The sequence below is a fragment of the Malus domestica genome, chromosome 02, assembly GCF_042453785.1.
Source record: "Malus domestica chromosome 02, GDT2T_hap1".
Classification (NCBI taxonomy): Eukaryota; Viridiplantae; Streptophyta; class Magnoliopsida; order Rosales; family Rosaceae; genus Malus; species Malus domestica.
The window spans coordinates 13,672,943-13,693,689 of NC_091662.1; the positions used below are offsets into that span (position 1 = coordinate 13,672,943).

Consider the following 20,747-nt stretch of genomic DNA (forward strand, 5'->3'; position numbering starts at 1 on the left):
CAGAGAACTTACTCAGTGTTGGACAGATGACTGAACATGGGTATTTTCTTGTGTTTGGTGATTACAAGGTGGATATCTTTGATGACAGAACATTGACAAACTTGGTGGTTAATGTGAAGCAAAAGGGGAACAGGTGTTTTCCACTAATGTTCAAATCCAATGATCAACTAGTATTAAAAGTTAATATGCATCAGTGTGCTACAATGTGGCATAGAAGGTTTGGACACCTAAATTATAGGAGTCTGAAGTAATTGCAGGAACATAATATAGTTCTTGGATTACCTGTGATGCATGATAGTGAAGGTGTGTGTCATGGATGTGCATTGGGAAAGAATCACAGGGAGTCTTTTTCAAAGGAATCAACATCGAAAGAAAAGATGCCACTTGAGCTAATACACTCAGATGTGTGTGGCCCTATGCAAACACCAACAATGAGTGGAAATAGGCACTTCATTACATTCATTTATGACTATTCAAGGATGTGCCAGATCTATTTCTTGAGACACAAGTCAGATGTCTTCCATGTGTTCAAGAAGTTTAAGGCTATGATAGAGCTTCAAAGTGGTTATTATGTGAAGAAATTAAGAACTGATAGAGGAGAAGAGCTCACTTCAAATGAGTTTGAAAAGTCCTGTCAATCTTTGGGGTTAGAGAGGTAGCTCACTGTTGCATATTCTCCACAACATAATGGAGTTGCAGAAAGGAAAAATAGAACCATAGTGGAGATGGCTAAATGCATGCTTCATGAGAAAGACCTTCCATATAATCTCTAGGGTTAAGCAGTGAACACATCTGTGTATCTCCTAAACAAGTGTCCGACAAAAGAATTGGAGAATATTACACCTTTTGAGAAGTTCAGTGGAAGAAAACTTGGAATTAAACACCTGAGAATGTTTGGCTCATTGTGTTATTCTCTCATTCCAAGAAATTTGCAGCTTAAACTAGAAGAAACTAGTGTCACTGGTATCTTCATTGGATATGATACTTGTGAGAAAGGATATAGAGTGCTTAATCCTGAAACACAGAAGGTGATGCTCTCAAGGGATGTGATCTTTGATGAGAATGGAAAAAACATAAAGTCAAGGAAGTGTGCATCCCATTTTCTGCAAATGAATATCTAAATATGAGTGAAGTTGATGAAGGTTCAGATTTCATGGAACATGTTGTATCTGGAGGTTCTCAAATCCAAATTGAAGGCTCTCCAACTACTGTCTCTGGTGAATCAACCAACTCTGTCTTTATACCTAAGTATGATGATACTCCACTGAAATATAGAAACTTAAGTGAGATTTGAGAGATGCCATTTCTGTATTATTGAACCATAATGCTATGATGAAGTTGCATAGGATGAAGCATGGAAGAAGGCAATGGAAGATGAAATATGTATGATTAAAAAGAACCAAATATGGGAATTGGTAAGGAGACCATCTGATAAACCTGTGATTGGGGTAAAATGGGTGTACAAAATAAAGTTAAACTTAGATGGCTTAGTTCAAAAGAATAAAGGTAGGCTTGTTACAAAAGGCTATGCACGAAAGCCTGAAATAGATTATAATGAAATCTTTGTACCTGTTGCAAGGTTAGACACAATAAGGACTCTCATTGCACTGGCTACAAAGAACAAGTGGAAGCTATTTCAATTGGATGTGAAATGATCTTTATTAAATGGTGTACTTGAAGAGGAGGTGTATGTAGACCAGCCAGATGGGTTCATTGTGCAATGAGAGGATGATAAGGTTTACAAACTGCACAAAGCCTTGTATGGTTTGAATCAGGCACCTAGGGCTTGTTATGGAGAGATTGATTCACATTTTGCAAAGTGTGGTTTCAAAAGGAGTACCAGTGAGGCAACATTGTATACCAAGTGTAGAGAAGACTCAGAGATGATTATAGTATCAATTTATGTTGATGATATAATCTACACTAGAAGCTATCAAGATTTAATGGATGAATTCAAAGCTGATATGATGCATAAATATGAGATGATTGATTTGGGACTTTTACATCATTTTCTTGGTATAGGAGTTGTGCAAACTGAAGAATGCATTTTCATACACCAGAAAAAGTATGCCTCATATTTGATGAAGAAATTTGGACTCCGGGATTGTAAACCTGTGAGCACATCACTGGTACCAAGTGATAAATTGAGAAAGGAAGATGAAAGTGGAGCTGTAGATGAAGCTCAATATAGAAAAATTGTAGGTAGTTTGTTGTATCTCACAACAACTAAACCTGACATAATGTATGCTGCATGTTTGTTAGCAAGGCTCATGCATTGTTCTTCTAACAAGCATTATGGGACAGCAAATAGGGTTCTAAGATATGTTCAGGGGACTCTTGATTTTGGCTTGGAGTACAAGAAAGGCGAATGAGCAATTCTGATAGGATTTTGTGATAGTGATTAGAGTGGTTCAGAAGAAGACATGAAAAACACATCTGGGTATGCTTTTACCTTTGGCAATGAAGTTTTCTCTTAGGCTTCAATCAAGCAACAACGTGTTGCTTTATCCACAGCTAAAGCAGAGTATATTAGTGCATCTGAGGCAACAACTCAGGCTACTTGGCTAAGGTTTGTACTGGAAGACTTTGGTGAAGTGCAATCTGTTGCAACACCAATGAATTGTGACAATATTTCAGCCAAAGCTATCACTAAGAATCCTATTTTCCATCAGAAAACCAAGCATATAAACAGGAAGTATCATTTCATAAAGGAGGCATTGCAGCAAAGAGTGATTAATTTGGTTCACTGTCCTACAAATGAGCAAGTTGCTGATATGTTTACAAAGGCATTAGCAAGAGAGCAATTCACCTATCTCAGAGAATTTCTTGGAGTGAAATCAGTTCACAGTTTAAAGGGGGCTGTTAGTGTGTAAATTGTGATCTGATGTGGCAGTTCTAATTCTAGCTTATATTGCTAGAATAATTAGCTAAGTGTTAATTTGGTTGTATCTTTCTTATTTGAGTCTCATAGGTCTTAAGTAAGTAAGGTGTCAAGTGTCTACATCTCATAGGGTGTAAGATGGAAGGCTGAGATTTCTTTGATGTATTTTGAATACTGCCAAAAGTGTATAACCGTTAGAATTGGAGCGATATTCCTTCACTCTCTCTCTAGCAAATGTCATGGTGAATGTGTGTGAATGAAATCTCAAAGTCATATTCTCTGTTGCTATCTCTCGCTTTTCTCTATCATCATCCGTCATTTTTGTACTGGAATTTCATCTAAATTCTGTGTGAATCTGTGAAGTCATAGCTCATAATGTACCATTCTTTGCTAATTCTAACAGTTTCAAATTCAATCTCTGTACAATTCCTTGACTTTTTTGTTTGAAAATCAATATCTTCATGCTCTCCCAAAATAAATTCAACACCAAGGTTGAAGAGTCTCATAAGATAAGAACTTTCATGTCACGGGTCAGGTGTTAATCTCGTTGTGGATAAGTTTCAAAATTCAACACCACAAGGTTGAAGAGTCCCATAAGATAAGAATTTTCATGTCAAGGGCCAGGTGTTAATCTTGTTGTGGATAAGTTTCACTAGTATCTATGCTAATTTCTACTGGTCAAGTTTCCAGAACTGTTCATAAATAATCTAGATGATGTTGCACCATATAGTTCACAAAGTAAAATATATTAATAAGAAAAAAGAGAAAAATCTCTACAACCCTCACATACGTGGACCTCAATGTGCGACAAGTTTGAGTTTCTGTATGTATGGAACTCTCCCAAAACTCTCATGTTCTCCACTAAGTGATGGCCTTCTCTCAACCTCTCCACATCCTCGAAAAGTGGCACACGTAATAGAATGGAAAAGGATCTCTGAACTACTCTTTACGTCTATAAAAAGACGAAGGCTAGGTTCAAATAAAAGGAGGAGACATACAGCAAAAAGCTCTGAGAGAGAGAGAGAGAGTAAAGAGAGCAGCGAATGAGAGAAAAATGAAAGTTGCAGAAATAGAAAGAGAGTCTTAACAGAAAGAGAAGAAATGAGCAAATGGCTGCAATTATGCAGAATGTTCACGGGGAAGAAGAATCAAAGGTAAAAGTTTTATTCTTATTTATCATTTCTTTCCTTGCACTAACCTCCACTTCATGGCGCATGACCTTCGAAGCAAAGTTAGTTTCCCACATGCTCCTACAAAGAAATGCTCCAGTGAAGGACCTCTCTTTATAATAAATCAAAATGGTGCCAATCCTTTTTTACTCTAGAAGCAATCTTCCGGTGATCAAAGCTGTTGGGCAAGAAAAAAAAACTAGAAGTAACAACCCTTCTCCGCTATCAAAGTGCTCTTCGAAATTAGACCAATAAGGTTAGCTTTCAAGTGATTGTAGCAGTTCGGCATGCAAGAACAAAAATGGTTCCTACCACAAGAAAAGCACTTAAATTCTCGCCTTTTTTCGAAAGAACGTAACCAATCAGCATAGAAGGATGGTCGAAGTCTTCTCGTCAAGACTTTCTCGGCACAGTATATCTGCACGCAGACGCAGAGCTGCAGGAAAGTCAACTTCTTCAAGATGTTCATCTTTAGCGGCTCGGATTTACTCATCAAGCATTTTCTCGGCACATCATGTCTCCACGTAGACACGGAGGTGCCGGAAAGTGATCTTTACGGTGAAGGTCAAAATCTACTCGCCAAGAATTTTCTTGGCACAGCATGTCTCTATGTAGACAAGAAGGTGCGGAAAGTGATCTTTATGTTGAAGGTCGAAATCTACTCGTCAAGAATTTTCTTAGCACAACATGTCTCTATGTAGACACGAAGGTGCCGGAAAGTGATATTTACAAGAAAAGTCGAAATCTACTTGTCTAGAATTTTATCGGCACAACATGCCTCCACGTAGACACGGAGGTGCCGAAAAGTGATCTTTACAAAAAAGGTTGAAATCTGTTAATCTAAGAATTTTCGGCACAGCGTATCTATACGTGGATATAGAGGTGCTAGGAAATTAACATCTCTACACCAAGACATTTGTACGCTAACACTATGAAGAAATTCTGAAGACCATGAAGGTTTTGAATACTGCATATCATGTAGAACAAGGAAGCAGTAGCCAAATGACGATGTCATCGCCAGTCCCCACTGTAGCAACGAGGAACAGTAGTCGCCATCTCGTTCGATTCCAAATGATGATGGCGGCATGTTCTTCTCTAGATCACCAACTGTGCAGAAGAAAGAACGTTCAGATCATTCCCGCCAAATACCAAGATAAAGCTGAAATGGGCTCTTATTGGAACAAATGAAGAAAAATAAGGAAATTTTTTGGAGGTCATTTTCAATGGCAAAGCCAGAATTTCATGAGAAGAGGCATTCACAAATGTAAAAAAAATGGTGGCTAACAATTAAAAATCTACTAAACGTAGGGGTGGAATTTTTTCCCGAAAATCCTGAACCGTCCCGAACCCGTCCTGAAATTTGACCGAAAAATGCCCGAACTAAATTTCCAAAAAAATTTGATACCTGAAACCGAACCCGTCCTGAAAGTTTCAGTTTGGGATTCGGCCACAGCTTTGAACACGTTCGGTAATCCCGAACCGAACCCAATATTATATATATATTTTTTTTAATTTTTAATTAGAAATTACTCGAATCGTTGGATTTGTTAAGAAGATCTAATCTAACCATCCATTGAGTTAGGCTATTTGTTAGGTCTCTCAGACTCTCTCTCAGTCACTCTCGCTCACTCTCTCAGTCTCTCTCACAGTCACTCACACTCTCACTCACAGTCTCGCCGCTCGTGCTCTCTTCGCTCCACTCCTTCGTCGAATCCACACCGTTCCTCGTCCTCCATCGACTCACGCCGCTCCTCCTCCTCTATCGACTCACGCAAACATAGGAATGAAGTCTCGAGTCTGACACCAATTGAATCCCAAAATCCAGGTAAGGGTTTCTGATTTTCACTGGGGTTTTGTTCTTTAGTGTTTAGGGTCAAATTTCATGTTGATTAACTTGATTTCTGAGTATTTTGTCGAATGTGTGAGTGAGGGTTTGAGGACTGTGGGTTTCGAATTAGGGTAGGTAACTGTAGGACCTGCATGCAGGATATGGTTCTATGTGTTTTGTCAAAATATCTTCTCTCCAAATGTTTTGCAATGGAAAATGTATAAGATATGGTTCTATATTAATTGCAGGAGCATTCTCACCAATATTCAAATGAGTTAAGGAAGATCTGAAACATAAATTTTGTAGAATGAAGTAGACCACAGTAGAGCTTTCCTTGTCTAATTCCAGCAACATAGCAGCATCGGATATACAGGTAACAGGCATATCTGAAGTGGTTAGTTCTTAACTAGAAGATATTGAGCAACAAATATTTTTGTTTTTGCATGCACTTTTTTTTCCCTCGTAATCTCCGGTCCATTTTTCTCATCCCCTTGTAGTTTTCCCATTGTTATGTATATCACACTCGTAATTGATTGCATTGACTTGAACACATCTTGTGCTGCTCTTCACTTCACTTTGTGTTGTATTGTATGCCATACTCCTAACATGAATAAATTAATGTGGCTGACATTGCTTTCTTTCTTTTAGAAAAGTGATAAAATTTTCTTCTTGGCATTCAAAATTAATGCCATACTTCTAACATGAATAAATTAATGTGTTGATTTTGAAGATCTTTATGCTGTCTTTGGACTCCGTGGCATGCTCAAACTTACATTTGGAGAGAAAATACTTTAAGATAGAATATTTTGATTATATTCTGAGATAAACATGTGTTTGACTTTGATATATATATTTGTTTATGGATTAGTTTATGGAATGTGCACTCTGTCAGTTTATGGATCAGTTTATGGTTGTGATATATATGTGATATATATGTGTTTGATCAGTATATGAGATGAGATATGTGAATCTTATATATATGTTGAACTGTGTTGTGATATATTATTGTGCATTGTCAGGATGGACGGGTTTGGTAATGGTAGTGGTAGCCAATCACAATCTACTAGTACACCTAGGATCTTGGTTTTAGTAAAACGAAAGCCACAGTACATTCGAACTGAATACTATGAAGATTATTGTGATGATGATATGGATATGGATACTGATATAAGGTTAGAAGAAATAGATGAAGAAATAGAGGAAGAAGAAGGTGAGGAGGATAATGTTGAATTGGACAAGTGGCAGATGCCTTCGGTGGCCACATTAGCAAGTAGGGTGGGTCAACGAAAAAAAGTAATAGGACTAAGGGGCCAAGTCCGGCTTGGAATGATGCCACTAAGGTAAATGTGACCGATGAATTTGGAATTACAACGATTATGGCAGAGTGCAATCATTGCAAAATGCAAGTGCAGGCGGAGTCCTCTAGACATGGGACGAAAGGTATTCTTGATCATTTGAAGAAATGCCCGGATTCTAGTCTCTACGAGGCACTGGATTCGAAACAACCATTGTTGTCACAAGGGATGATGGGGGGTCAAGTTGTCGTTCACACTTTCAATAAAAAAAGACTTGATATGAAATGTGTGAAATGGATAATAAAAACAGAGATGCCTTTTAGGGTGGTTGATCAAGAGGACTTTAGAGATTGGATCTATGACTTGAATTCAAAGTACAAGCTTCCAAATAGGCATAAGGTGGAGGCGGCGGTTTTAGAATTGTATTTTACATAGAAAGAAAAAAAATCAAGAGGGTGGTTGATGGTTTAAGGGTGAGTATCACTACCGATACTTGGACCTCAATCCAAAATATTAATTACATGGTGGTGACGGCACATTTTTTTGGACAATGATTGGACTTTGCATAAGAGGATCCTAAATTTTGTTCAAATTACGTCTCACAAGGGTGATGATATTGGGAGGTGTCTAGAGGTATGCTTGAATAATTGGCTCATAGACAAGGTATTTAGCATTACCGTTGACAATGCTAGTGCCAATGACACCGCCATTGCATACATGAAGAGAAGGCTCAAGTCCAATGGTACTCTTTTACTTGATGGGGCTCACTTGCACATGAGGTGTGCTTGTCACATCCTCAATTTGATAGTTAAAGATGGAATGACGGAGCTTAGTCGTGAGATTGAAGGGGTAAGGAATTGTGTCAAGTTCATACACTCATCTTCCGCGAGGTTGGAGACTTTTAGGGAGTATTGCGTCTTGATGAGATTTGATAAGATGTCGAATATTCCTTTTGATGTTGTCACAAGGTGGAATGCCACCTATGAAATGCTCAATAATGCCTTCAAATTTAAGCAAGTGTTCTCAAGGATGGCGGATGAGTGCAACATTTTCATCTCTTACTTTCAAGAGGAGGTATTTAAAGAGATTAATGGGGTCACAACCAAGGTGAAACAGGTGGGTCCTCCAGTGGTAGAAGCTTGGGAGAGGGCTGTGAGTTTTGCTCACTTTGTTAAAATGTTTTATGATGCCACCTTGACACTTAGTGCAACCTTAACTTCAACTTCAAACTTAATACTTGGCATGGTGATTGCATTGCAAGTGGAGATAGAAGAAAAGATTTGCAATTCCTCTAATGCCACTTTGCAAAGTGTGGCAACTTCCATGAAGCTTAAGTTTGACAAGTATTAGGGGGGACATTGAAAAGGTTAACCCTATACTCTTTATAGCCCAAGCACTCGACCCGAGGTACAAGTTTGAAATGTTGGAGGCAAGCCTCCGCTATTCATGTGAGGCAATCTTGGATGTGAAGATAAGTATTAAAAAAAACTTGACAGATTTGTTTAAGGTGTGTATAAGGAGGGAGAGGTTTCTAGTAGTAGTAGTGTTACCGTGGATCAAAGGCCAAGTGTTGTGGTAGATGATTCTTCGGGGTTGGAAGATGATGATGTTGCCACAAGAATGCAAAGGAAAATCCAACAAAAAAAGCTGCGGCCCAACAAAACGAGATATCCAATGAAGTGGATATGTATTTCAATGGTCCTCACCAAAGCTTAACATATGAAGGTTTCAATATTTTGGATTCGTGGAAAGTCAATTGTGGAACATATCCAACTCTTAGTAAGGTTGCTAAGGACATTTTTGCTCTTCCTAGTAGCACCGTTGCTAGTGAGAATGCTTTTAGTCTTGGTGGAAGAGTTGTAGATCTTTTTAGAGCTTCCCTAACACTAAGAACAGTTGAGGCTTTGGTGTGTACAAGTGATTGGCTGAGGGGGAATGAAATGTCCTTCTACAAGGAGCCTACAATTGATGACCTCATGTTCTACAAGGAACTTGAAAACTTGGAGAAGGGTAAGTGAAGTATTTGATTTCATGTTTTTATTTTCTTAGTTTTATAATTTATGCATTCACATTCTAAATATATTTTGTGTTTTATTGTTTTTATCGTTTTAGAGTTGCCTAATATGGGAGGTGAGGAGAATCCCACACAAAGTGAAATGCCACCTCCTCCACCACCTCAAGTTCAACGCCGCCCGTCACCACTTCCGCGACCACCCATTTCAAGAGCATCTACACCAACAAAAGGAGGATTCAATTATCAATAAGAGGAAGGGGTCCACCATCAACGGCAACGGGTCATTCATCAACAAGGGGAAGGGGCCGAATGGGCTAAAGGGAATGAACTTACTTAAGCTTCATTTTGGTTGCATGCACTTTCTCGTTTATAAACTATGTTTTGCTTTTGGTTTGTAACTTAATCTAAATTCATTCGGAAGTTTGGTTTGTAAAATTTAACTTATTTCATTTTGGTTGTATGCACTTTTAATTAACTAGTTTGGTAGACAATTGTAAACTTAAGCTTAACTTGTTAGTTGTTGCTTCCTTGGTATGAAAATTGAAACTGGTGGTATTGTGAAACTGAAATTGTGAAGCTTTATGTGATATTGTGGTGAATTGTGAAACTGAAAGTCTGAAACTAGTGGGCTGTGCGTGCAGGCAGTGGGCTGCAACCTCCAAGCCTGCAATTGTTCCTTTTTTTTTCTTTTTTCTTTTTTTTTCTGAAAAATGGGTGGGCTTACTTGTTAAACAGCTTAAAATTGTAAAAAGTTTTAAAAGCCCAACATTTTGGGCTTCAAGGCCCAATCCCAAAGTGACCCGAAAATCCCGAAACACTTTCAGGAATCCCGAATTTCGGGAAATGAATAGTTTCGGTTTGGTTTCGGGATATAAAATCCCATCCCGAAATGTTTTGGTTTGGGATTCGGGTTAGGGGTTTCAGTTCGGGATCCCGACCCGAACCAACCCTAACTAAACGAAACATCATAATAACATATTCATTGTCAATGGTGTGTTTGAAGGTGTTTTGAAAATGACTGAAGATGTTTTTAATGAAAGTGTTTATAGAACGAATCCTTAATTAAAGTGTAAAGTAAATTCGAAAAAGAACTTGAAGTGCTTACAAGAAGTACATAATTGGTGATTATTCCAAACTTTTGAAACCTAAAAACACTTTCACCAAAAGCATACTGAATGTACTTCCAAGCATGCAAAATATTACTTGTTTCATGGTAACTTTGTCATCTATACTATTAACTTTGTCATCCACACACCTCTTTTTATTTCTCACACACCACTCTTAATTTAAATAGTGCAAATCAATAAAAAAATTCTAAACACTAACACAGTAACACTTAAATAAGGGGTAGGATAGAGGATAAACAATAAAAAGTTACAGACAATAAGATAGATTTTACAAATCTTATTGTTCGTTGAATTAATTTGAATTTGGTATGACTATATATATATATGAAATTTCAGAAAATGAGAAGAAGAATAACTTTGTAGATTTGGAGTCCCATTTTTGGGTTCTACCGTGAAAGAGAAAAATTTAAGTAGATTTTTTTTTTCATTTAAAAGTGGAGGTTTAGTGATAAGTTTTTTTTTTATCAAATGCTAAAGATTATTAATTCTATATGATATATATAATAAAGTATTAGAGTTAGTGGTGAGATGTTGGAAGTTGAAATTTGGAATAGGAAGAATAGATTTGAATTGTTGTACTATTGACCAATAAGAGGAGGATTCTAAATGAAGGAGGCACAATACCAATTTGAGGAGGGTTGCAAAGAAAATCTCAGGATGAGCCTAGGCCCATCCTTGTCTCAAGGTCCGTCCGCCACTTGTTCACGTGGTCCCCCGCAACCCAGGTCCTGTCTGCAGAGTAATTAGGCTCGCAGAAGTCCAAAGTTTACTGCAAGCATGGTCTCTCGGAAAAAAAAAAAAAGGGAGAATCCATTAGGGCTTAATTTTGGCAGTCCGAAGACTTCCATTCAATCATGATGACGTGCAAAATTTTGCACAACATGATTGTGGAAGATGAGTACATCAAAATTGAAGAAGATTCAAACGAAGATGTGAATGATGATCAACCAACACATGCGAGAGCTATTGCAAGAGATGTTGAATATTTCGCTCCAACCACATATGAGACCAAATAGGATAGGGTCACCTTGAGTGAGTATATGAGATGTTTAAATAGAATTCAAGCTCTTCAATGTCATGACACACTCTGCAAGGATTTGGTTGAGCATGTATAGCGCCGAGAAGGTGAACGTTGATGATGTTGGTTAAGCATTTATGTAATAATTTTAAGTATACTATGTTGTTATTTTCTAGTAATAAATTTAAGTGTCTTCTTGTGCAAAATATTTTGTCTAGTACGTTGGATAAATTATTGAATGGAGGTTGAATTATTGAAGGCATCTATTCTACATCAAAGTGTGGAATAATAAGTACAATAATTATTGAAGGCATCTAAATTAATAGAAACAATACAACCAATAATACATAAACTTAATACAACCGATAATTCATAAACCACATAATTAATAAATTAATAAACTTAATTAATAAAGCACATAATTCATACACTACATAAACTTAATAATCATATTCACCATCTTCACTTGGTGATGGACTTCGTTGAAATGTTGGGATATAGGGTTCAAATGATTCATCATCTTGAAACATACTCCTTGAGGCAAACTTTCGCATAATTTCCTTTTGCTTACCACGTAAGAACTTCTTCCTCTCTGGAGTGTATTTGCTGAGGTCCTTCATCATGAATTCAATTTCAAACCTATTTTCATCCCTATCCAAGATTTCCTTCATTTGCAAACGCATTCGGGCCGTTTCATCTTGGCGAGCGCTATGAGTTTCATTCAATTTTGCAATTCCGGTATCAAAGTGTCATCGGATCTTGGGACTTCCCTTTTCTCTTTGCTTCATTTTGTTTATCTCTTCCCGATGGCCTTGCAAAAGAATGAGATGGGGTCATTTCATCGACACCTTCATCTCCGACATTTGTCTGTGCGGCTTCACATTGAAATAATTTTCCCCATTGTTGGTCCGCATCGGTTCCCCACCTTGGACAATCCTTGAGGACGTCCCAAGCATGTTGCAACTTAAAAACTTGATTTTTTGGTGTTACTCTTGTCTTGTAAATTTCGATTGCTTTGTCACCCTATGCAAAAAATACATAAAAATAATTAGTTGCAACATAATATTATGTATATAACAAATAAAATATCAAGAACAAAACTCACAATTTATGTGGCACTCCTTCCACTAGCCATGCCAACCACGGCTCTCTCCAAGTTTCCCTTCCATAAAGTGCATGTTTTGTTGATAGTCTTCCACCGATCATAAACACCACCACCATCCCACCCGCCGCCATTGCAGTTTTCTTGAAACTTTGCAATTATTTTATCCCACAAAACCTTCTTATTTTGATTTGTGCCAACTGCACCATCTTCGCTAACAGAAACCCATGCCAAGCATAAAGCAACATCTTCCTCACATGTCCAATTATGACCTCTAATATGCTATCTTGCCATGTTGAACAATTTGGAAATGGAAAGAATTGGTAGAAAGATAAATTGGAAGAATTGTAAGAGAAAATTGAGTTTTGTGTGGATGTTTGAACAAATACATAGATATTTATAGAGTTTTTGGGTGAATTTTGAGTTAAATATTTTTTTAATTATTTTAGCCGTTGGATTTAAATTTGGGCCGTAAGATTTTTTTTTTTACCGTTAGATTTGATTATATTCAATCTCAGCCATTGGATTCAATGTATTTTAAAATAACATATTCTAAAAAAAATTAAATTTGAATCTGGACCGTTGGATCAACCAACGGTCCTTAAAGCCCAGCCATATGATCAAAATTATAGCCGTTGGGTTTTTGTGGGTGGCCGACATAAGCCTGACAGCGGGGCCCATCGCTGTCGGGAAACCTTTGCAAGTGCACCGCGTGGTGCGCGTTGGAGCGTGGGCTGGCCGAGACTGACCCAACAACCCGCGAGTCCACTCGCATGGGGGGGGGTATTTGGCCCAGCTTTGGCATTTGACATTTAGCCTAAAGTTTTAGCATGGGTTGGAGAGTGTTTAGGGGGGAAATGTGGGGGGAAATTTAGCATTTAGCCCACCATTGGAGATGGTCTTAGGAGGGGTTTATTTGAAATCAAGATCTTTAGTTCTTCTGCTACTCAGTACTATGGTATGATAATATTTCTTTTCATTTGGAAGTGAGAAGTCTTAGGTTCGAATCTCCTAGATGGCGTCTTTAGTTCTTCTGCTACTCAGTACTACAGTATGGTAATATTCATTTTCATTTGGAAGTGAGAAATCTTAGGTTCGAATATCGTAGATGGCTAATTCGATACCAAATTAGTTTACGCATTGTGTGGTCTATCCAAATTTCCCCTTCTCTTAGTATAAAAAATATCAATATACTTCAAAAAAAAAAAAAAAAAGAATTTGGTTCCTCTTTGATGCCGTGACAAGTATGCAAGGAAACAAAATTCCCTGTGGCAAAATAAAAGCATAGCGAGTAGAATTCAAAATGATCAAAGAATACCGCATCTCCAAATAAATAACTAAAAGATGTTTTATCTTGTCTGCCATGTGAAGTCAAGTCCAAGTTCACAGGGAAGAAAAAAGCTTGCTGACAACTTCCCAAATTAATTGATAAAAACACTCACGTGGCAACCCTTAAAAAATAAGTTTTAACAAAACATTTTGGTACAGTTCACTTTTTAATAGTTCACTTTTAATGAAAAATCATATTTTTACATTTTGGAATTAATGAACTATGTCTGCACAAGCTGAAACTGCACAAGGCACCAAATCAAACACAAAATATTTTTCTTTTCAGTGGGTCTTTCACTCTTTGGAATTAATGAATTATGCCAGTTTGATTTCGCTAACGATATGTAGGCAATCTAGAGATTCAGTCTAGATGCAATTGCACAAAGACAAAAACCCAAAATTGAATCTCTGGTTCATCTCAACCAAATTCACCATAAAATCCAAATCGAGCCCCTTATTCATCTCAACCAAATTCACCACAAAGTCCAAATTGAATCCCTGGTTTATTCAACCAAATTCACTCAAACAAATTCGAAGTATTCAAATAAACCAAACACAAAACTTTTTTTTAGTGGGTCATTCACTCACTAAAAATCTCAAACCAAATCATCCAAGAACTACGAATGGCTTGATCCCTCCAAAAAGAGTACGTAGTAATCAAGGGCTCAACCGAGGTGCAGTTGCAAAACCAAACAAACATCCAAATCCCCAAGTTATGATTTATTCATATTGGAATCAAAAGGTTATTTTATTTTTAATCAAAGGTTGTAATTAACAGACGTATAGTCTAAAATGGGTCAAACAAAAATTAATAAAACCCTCTTCAGAAAAATGAACGAGAGTAAGATTGTGTCTGATAGATTATTTGTTACATTTTTGTACAATTTTTGCTCAACAGATGCATTGCCGAATCTAGAGAATTGATTAGTTATTGACTATTGCGATGAATTGGTCTCAAACTATGTTTTTCAACAAATACAGCTCGATTAATCTCATTCAACGTTAATAGTTGAAAAAAAAAAAAAAAAAAAGAAAGGGTCATATTTTCTCTTTTGGTTACAAGAACGTGCCATATTTTCTTTCTTTTAAAAGTTGTTCTGATGATATATTTAAGAAAAAAACAATAGGCTTTTGAGCTTTTCACAGAGAAGTCATTGACAAAGTAGATAATAAATAATATTATACTTTAGAAGGAAATACACAAATTTAATACTTTAGAAAATAAATAACATCCATTATACTTTAGAAAATAAAATATACAAGTTTAATACTTTGTAATGGAAGAACGGCACACAATAGAAATTTCACAACTAAAAATTAATTAGAGCATGTCAATAATTAAAAAAAAAAAGACTTGGCTTAATGGGAAGGGCTCAAAGAAATTTCACAGCAAATAATCAATTAAAGCGTGACAATTAGGTAAATGAGGAGGTTTTTTTGCTCTAATTGAGCTCTTGGAAAGTATTTTTGTATAAAACTTATAGCTTTGGAACCAATAATTGTACATTAGAAAAGATAGCTGATATTTTTTTTATTAAAAAGAGAGCTGATTTTTAATTAATCAATTTTGAAGTTTTTGTGTATATTCTATGAAGACATAAGGGAACTATACTACAGTCTCCTCACATAAAATTCTCAGCTTTGTTATTTTTCATCAAACTATGATTCATGCAAACGGGATCAATTTATCAGTAGATATATGATACACGTAAATGAGATTGAAAATCAATAGAAATGTTCCATGAGATTGTCTACCATCCATTATTTTGATCATTCCGTTAAAAACTCCGTTAAGTGTCCCGGAGCTCTTGGCCGAAAGTTTGGGCAATTTTCAAAGCTTCGTAACTCAATCGTTTCTTAACCAAATTAGACCCATAATATATCAAAATGAAGATAGGAAAGTGTAGAACAAGATTATACCTATTTGGAATCCCAATGGTTGCCCGAGATGGCTGGAAAATAGCCTGAAAGCTGATTGGTCAGCCGGAACACTGGAAAACTCGCCGGAAACTGGATAAACTTTAAACAGTCATAACTTCTTCAATACTCAACTAAATCGAGTGAATCAAAAACAAAAATCATACTTCTCAACAGGACGAAGAGTATGATACCTTTCTCGACTGCTAAATCATAGTGGTTTGGCTGGAAAATGACTCCAAAGAGCCTGTCTGGTCTCTAGTTAGCCACTTTCGAGCCGTTTTCGGTCAAACCACTGCAAATTAGCCATCGCGAAAGGTACCATTCTCTTTGTCTCGTTGAGAAGTATGAGTTTTGTTTTGAATCACTCGATTTCGTTGAGTATTGATGAAGTTATGAACGTTTAAAGTTTATCCAGTTTCCTGCGAGTTTTCCAGTTTTCCCGCGGACCAGTCAACTTTTAGGCTATTTTTCGGCAATCATTGGCTTCCAAATATATATAATCTTATTCTACACTTTCTTATCTTCATTTTGATATATTATGGGTCGAATTTGGTTAAGAAACGATTGAGTTACGAAGTTTTGAAAATTGCCCAAATTTTCGGCCAAGAGCTCCGGGACACTTAATGAAGTTTTTAACGGAGAGACCAAAATAATAGATGGTGGACAATCTCAGGGACCATTTCTATTGATTTTCAATCTCAGGGACCATTTCTATTGATTTTCAATCTCAGGAGCTAAAATGATGTGTTATACAAATCTCCGGGACCATTTGACTAAAAAGCCAAAAAAAAAAAAAAAAAGGGCCATGTGTTGTCAACTTTGTTGAGGTCGCCCACTACGCCTTCATTTACCTTACTCGGCAGTTTGTGGGCTCGGATTGCAGGACGTTTCCAAGAAACGAAACAGTAGAATAACTGAAGGGTCGGTTAGCGATTTCGTAACCATTTCATATACAATTTACAGTGAGCGTGATGCATCATCAGTTTTGTCAATGCATGACTTTTATGAATGTATTTTTGCTCAACAAGTGAAGTCCTACCAAATGACACGATAACTCCAACAACTACGCACAATATATATATATATATATATATATATATATATTTTTTTTTTTTTTTTTTTTTTTTTTTTTTTGAAAAAACGAAATTATCTATATAATAGGAAAGGGGTGAGCTTACATCACAATAAGCTAGCAATAACGTAGTTCAAATTTGCATTTGGCGAGAATCAAACCTAAAACATATCATTTACAAGTGAAGATGAATATTACTAGACTGTAATACTAAATGGTAATGTGCATAAGAAATATTAAATACATTTATTTAATAACTAAAATTAAAAATCAAAATTAAAAGTCAAAATTTAAAACTTAAAGAATTAGCTTTAAAAACTGCATAATTAAAGGTAGTTATCAAATAAATTTAATTTTCAAAAAAGATAAAACAAAAATTGAAAATGAAATGATAATCAATTGGCCTCGTTGCTTTCAATTTTCATTTTCTTCAAAATAGAAAACTAAAAGCAGTAACCAAACGATATCAGTTTTAGAAAATAACTGTCACCGACCACAAGTTGGAGCAAGGAGTCATTTGATAGGCGAAAGGAGAGAGAGACTAGTAGTAGTTTCTAATAGGATTTTTAGCTAAAATGATCTCTGAAATTTGCATAACATCACTTTGGTTCCTGAGATTGAAAATCAATAGAAATGGTCTCTAAGATTGTCCACCAACCATTATTTTGGTCATTCCGTTAAGTGTCCCGGAGCACTTGGCCGAAAGTTTGGCAAATTTTCAAAGTTTCGTAACTTAATCGTTTCTTAACCAAATTCGACCCATAATATATCAAAATGAAGATAAGAAAGTGTAAAACAAGATTAAACCTATTTGGAAGCCTAATGGTTTCCAGAGATGGTAATAAAATAGCCTGAAATGTGACTAGTCCGCCGGAAAACTGGAAAACTCGCAGGAAACTGGGTAAACTTTAAACGTTCATAACTTCTTCAATAGTCAACGAAATCAAGTGATTCAAAAACAAAAATCATACTTATCGACGAGACAAAGAGAATGGTACATTTCTTGGCGGCTAAATCCTCGTGATTTGGCTGGAAAACGGCTCAAAAGTGGTTGTCTTGGTCTTGAGTTAGCCACTTTCAAGCTGTTTTCCGGCCAAACCACGGTGAATTAGCCATCAAGAAATGTACCATTCTCTACGTCTCATTGATGAGTATGATTTTCGTTTTTGAATCATTCGAATCATTCGATTTCGTTGAGTATTGAAGAAGTTATGAACATTTAAAGTTTACCCAGTTTCCTGCGAGTTTTTCAGTTTTCCTGCGGACCAATCATATTTCAGGGTATTTTCCGGCCATCTCTGGCAACCATTGGGCTTCCAAATGGTATAATCTTGTTCTACACTTTCCTATCTTCCTTTTTATATATTATGGGTCGAATTTGGTTAAGAAACGATTGAGTTACGAAGCATTGAAAATTGCCCAAACTTCCAGCTAAGAGCTCCGGGACACTTAACAGAGTTTTTAACGGAATGATCAAAATAATGGATGGTGGACAATCTCAAGGACCATTTCTATTGATTTTCAATCTCATGAACCAAAGTGATGTGTTATGCAAATCTCAGTAACCATTTTGGCTATAAAGCCTTTTTAATATATTGGCATTCCAAGAGTCCATGCTTTCGAGGTATAGTAACAAAAGATAAAGCAAAAACAATTGTAATTTCAACAAAGGTCTTTGTACAGAAAATTGACAATGTCCGCAATTGTTGCATCAAAATTTCTGATGCCTGGCCAGGTCTAGAGGAAATGAATATCGACTATTGCCATGATTTGGTGGAACTGCCTGCTAAGCTCTGTGATCTTGTTCATATGAAGATGCTCAGTGTCACCAACTGCCATAAGCTATCTACCTTGCATGAAAGATTGGAAAGCTAGAGAATTTAGGAGTACGACAAAAAAAAAGGACCTTTTGGGACGGTCAAAATGAGTCACAAAAACAGCAAAAAGCGTCGCAGCAACCCTTTTACAACGGGCTTGCGAGAGCCAATGACTCGTTGCAATACATAGGCGTCGTAAATGTTGGTTGATTATATCCGACGTTTTCACCGTGTCGCAAATACTATTTGCTACAGGTTTGCGACAACAAGTAACGCATCACAAATAATAGGCACTAGGTTTTAAAAAAATATTAGGCGTCAAATGAGACTCCACAATCACATTATTTTTAACAGCTTCACCAAAATTGTTTCATGTGAAATGTTACTACATATTTCAAACTAGAATAAAATCCAATACTGATACAATTCATAATTCACAAAATGAGAAACACTTGGATATCAAAGAATGTATTTCACTTACAGTAATGAAACATATATACATGATCAAAACGTTTATAGGTTCTATATTCCTACGTCAAGGTCCTCATGATAATACAAACCATGTAGAATTGTCTTCAAACGTCTGCTTCCACCTCTCGTCATAGACCTCCTCAAATATGTCCTTAAACCTGGAGCAGTCAAATAACTCAACATTTGTAAGAATTTCCTTATTGAACTAAATGATATAGAATTCATAGTTGAATGATGAATAATTCTTCCAAGAAAGGTAAATTTACCTGCCATCATACTTCACTAGTTCTTCATAATAGTGTTTTTGGTGCTCAAGTATAGTGGCCACTTCTTGGAAAGAGCCAAAGACATTGACAAGTCGGCAAAAGCTCGAATAGACTACCAAAAAATAAAGGTTTTTTTAGTAGAGTTTATCAGCACATTTGCCTAAACAAACAAAAAGGTATGCGATGCCCATTGTGGTAACACAAACCTCATCAGCATTATACATAGAAAGGGCCACACCAGGCCCTTTGAAATTGTGAACATCAAGTGCAACAAGGGAGACTCCTTCTGGGACTTAGCATTACAAACAGAGATGCGAAGCAGAAAACCATATTCAAGGGAAATTACTTCACCAGAACAATCATATGATCTAGAATGTTGAGATTTACTTACCAAAAACCATTTCAAGTTTTCATGGCCCTTTGACAACTGTATCAGGCTCGATACTGATCGCCAAAGGCATGCCTACGAATACATATGGCTTTCTTCCAACCTGTAAATTGGACACGTATTGAGCACTTCCCATAACATTTTACTTACATTCAAGATTAGAAATGACTTCAAGCTATTACCAGGAACTATTCTAGGGATGTTTCTACATAGAATAGTTTCATGAAAAAATAGCACCTGTAAATTAAAGCATTACATTTCAATTAGAGATTGTTCAAACAGTTAGGTAATCTTTCAGATGCTAACTTAATTTGTAACTTATGAACGAAAACGAGTAACAAAACTAAGAGTATTAAATTTTGTTTTGTATTAAAAGGAGATGACGTCTCAGATACAAACCGTCTAGAATGTTTCTAATTGTGCCCTTTGGACTCCACATTGATTTCAACCCAAACTCCTTCATTCTGGTCTCATCTGCAAGGTATATGAGAAATTGAAATTAGATGAGACAACATTTAAATGTCCAGGTAGAGCAGATAGATCATCTTATTGCTAAGGAAAGTATTTGAGCAGCCATAATGTATATCGTAAAGGATTCAAGGTCCTCGTGATAATACATACAAAACAGCATTATAGAAAAGCAAAAACAACTAACCAGGGGTTACTGTAGCACATTACACAACAAAATTGTGCCTGCAGGGCATAAAAGGTTAAAATCAAACAAATAGAAGAAGCAAAAACTAACGATTCAAAGGTAAGAAATGTTGGGATACGGTCCAGCCCATGATGAATGTTCTAGATTATTCTAGTAAACAAGTGAGGTGGCTGGAGCATGCTAGACAATTCTAGCAAGTTATTAAGTTGGTGGAAGAAGCTAGAAAATATTAGCTTCCTTGGTTGCAAATGGAAAGATCTAGAAGCTACAATTTTGTGACTAGTCTATAATTAAGCTAGAGGTTTGTAGAATATACTAGAAACTAGTTCTAGTTTGTAGAAGGAACTAGAAACTAGTAGAGTGCCAAGTCCTCACCTATAAATATGGGTGTGATA

The 20,747-nt window shown here is 36.5% G+C and overlaps 1 long non-coding RNA gene across 1 annotated transcript; it reads right to left on the reverse strand.

Annotated features, from left to right (window-relative positions):
• Nucleotides 1-18,977: 18,977 nt before the first annotated feature.
• Nucleotides 18,978-19,612, reverse strand: LOC103407146 (uncharacterized). Its single transcript, XR_011573480.1, has 3 exons — nt 19,516-19,612; nt 19,310-19,421; nt 18,978-19,201 (listed from the first exon to the last, which is right to left on the reverse strand). It is a non-coding gene; the product is annotated as an uncharacterized lncRNA (long non-coding RNA).
• Between the last annotated feature and the right edge of the window lie 1,135 nt (nt 19,613-20,747).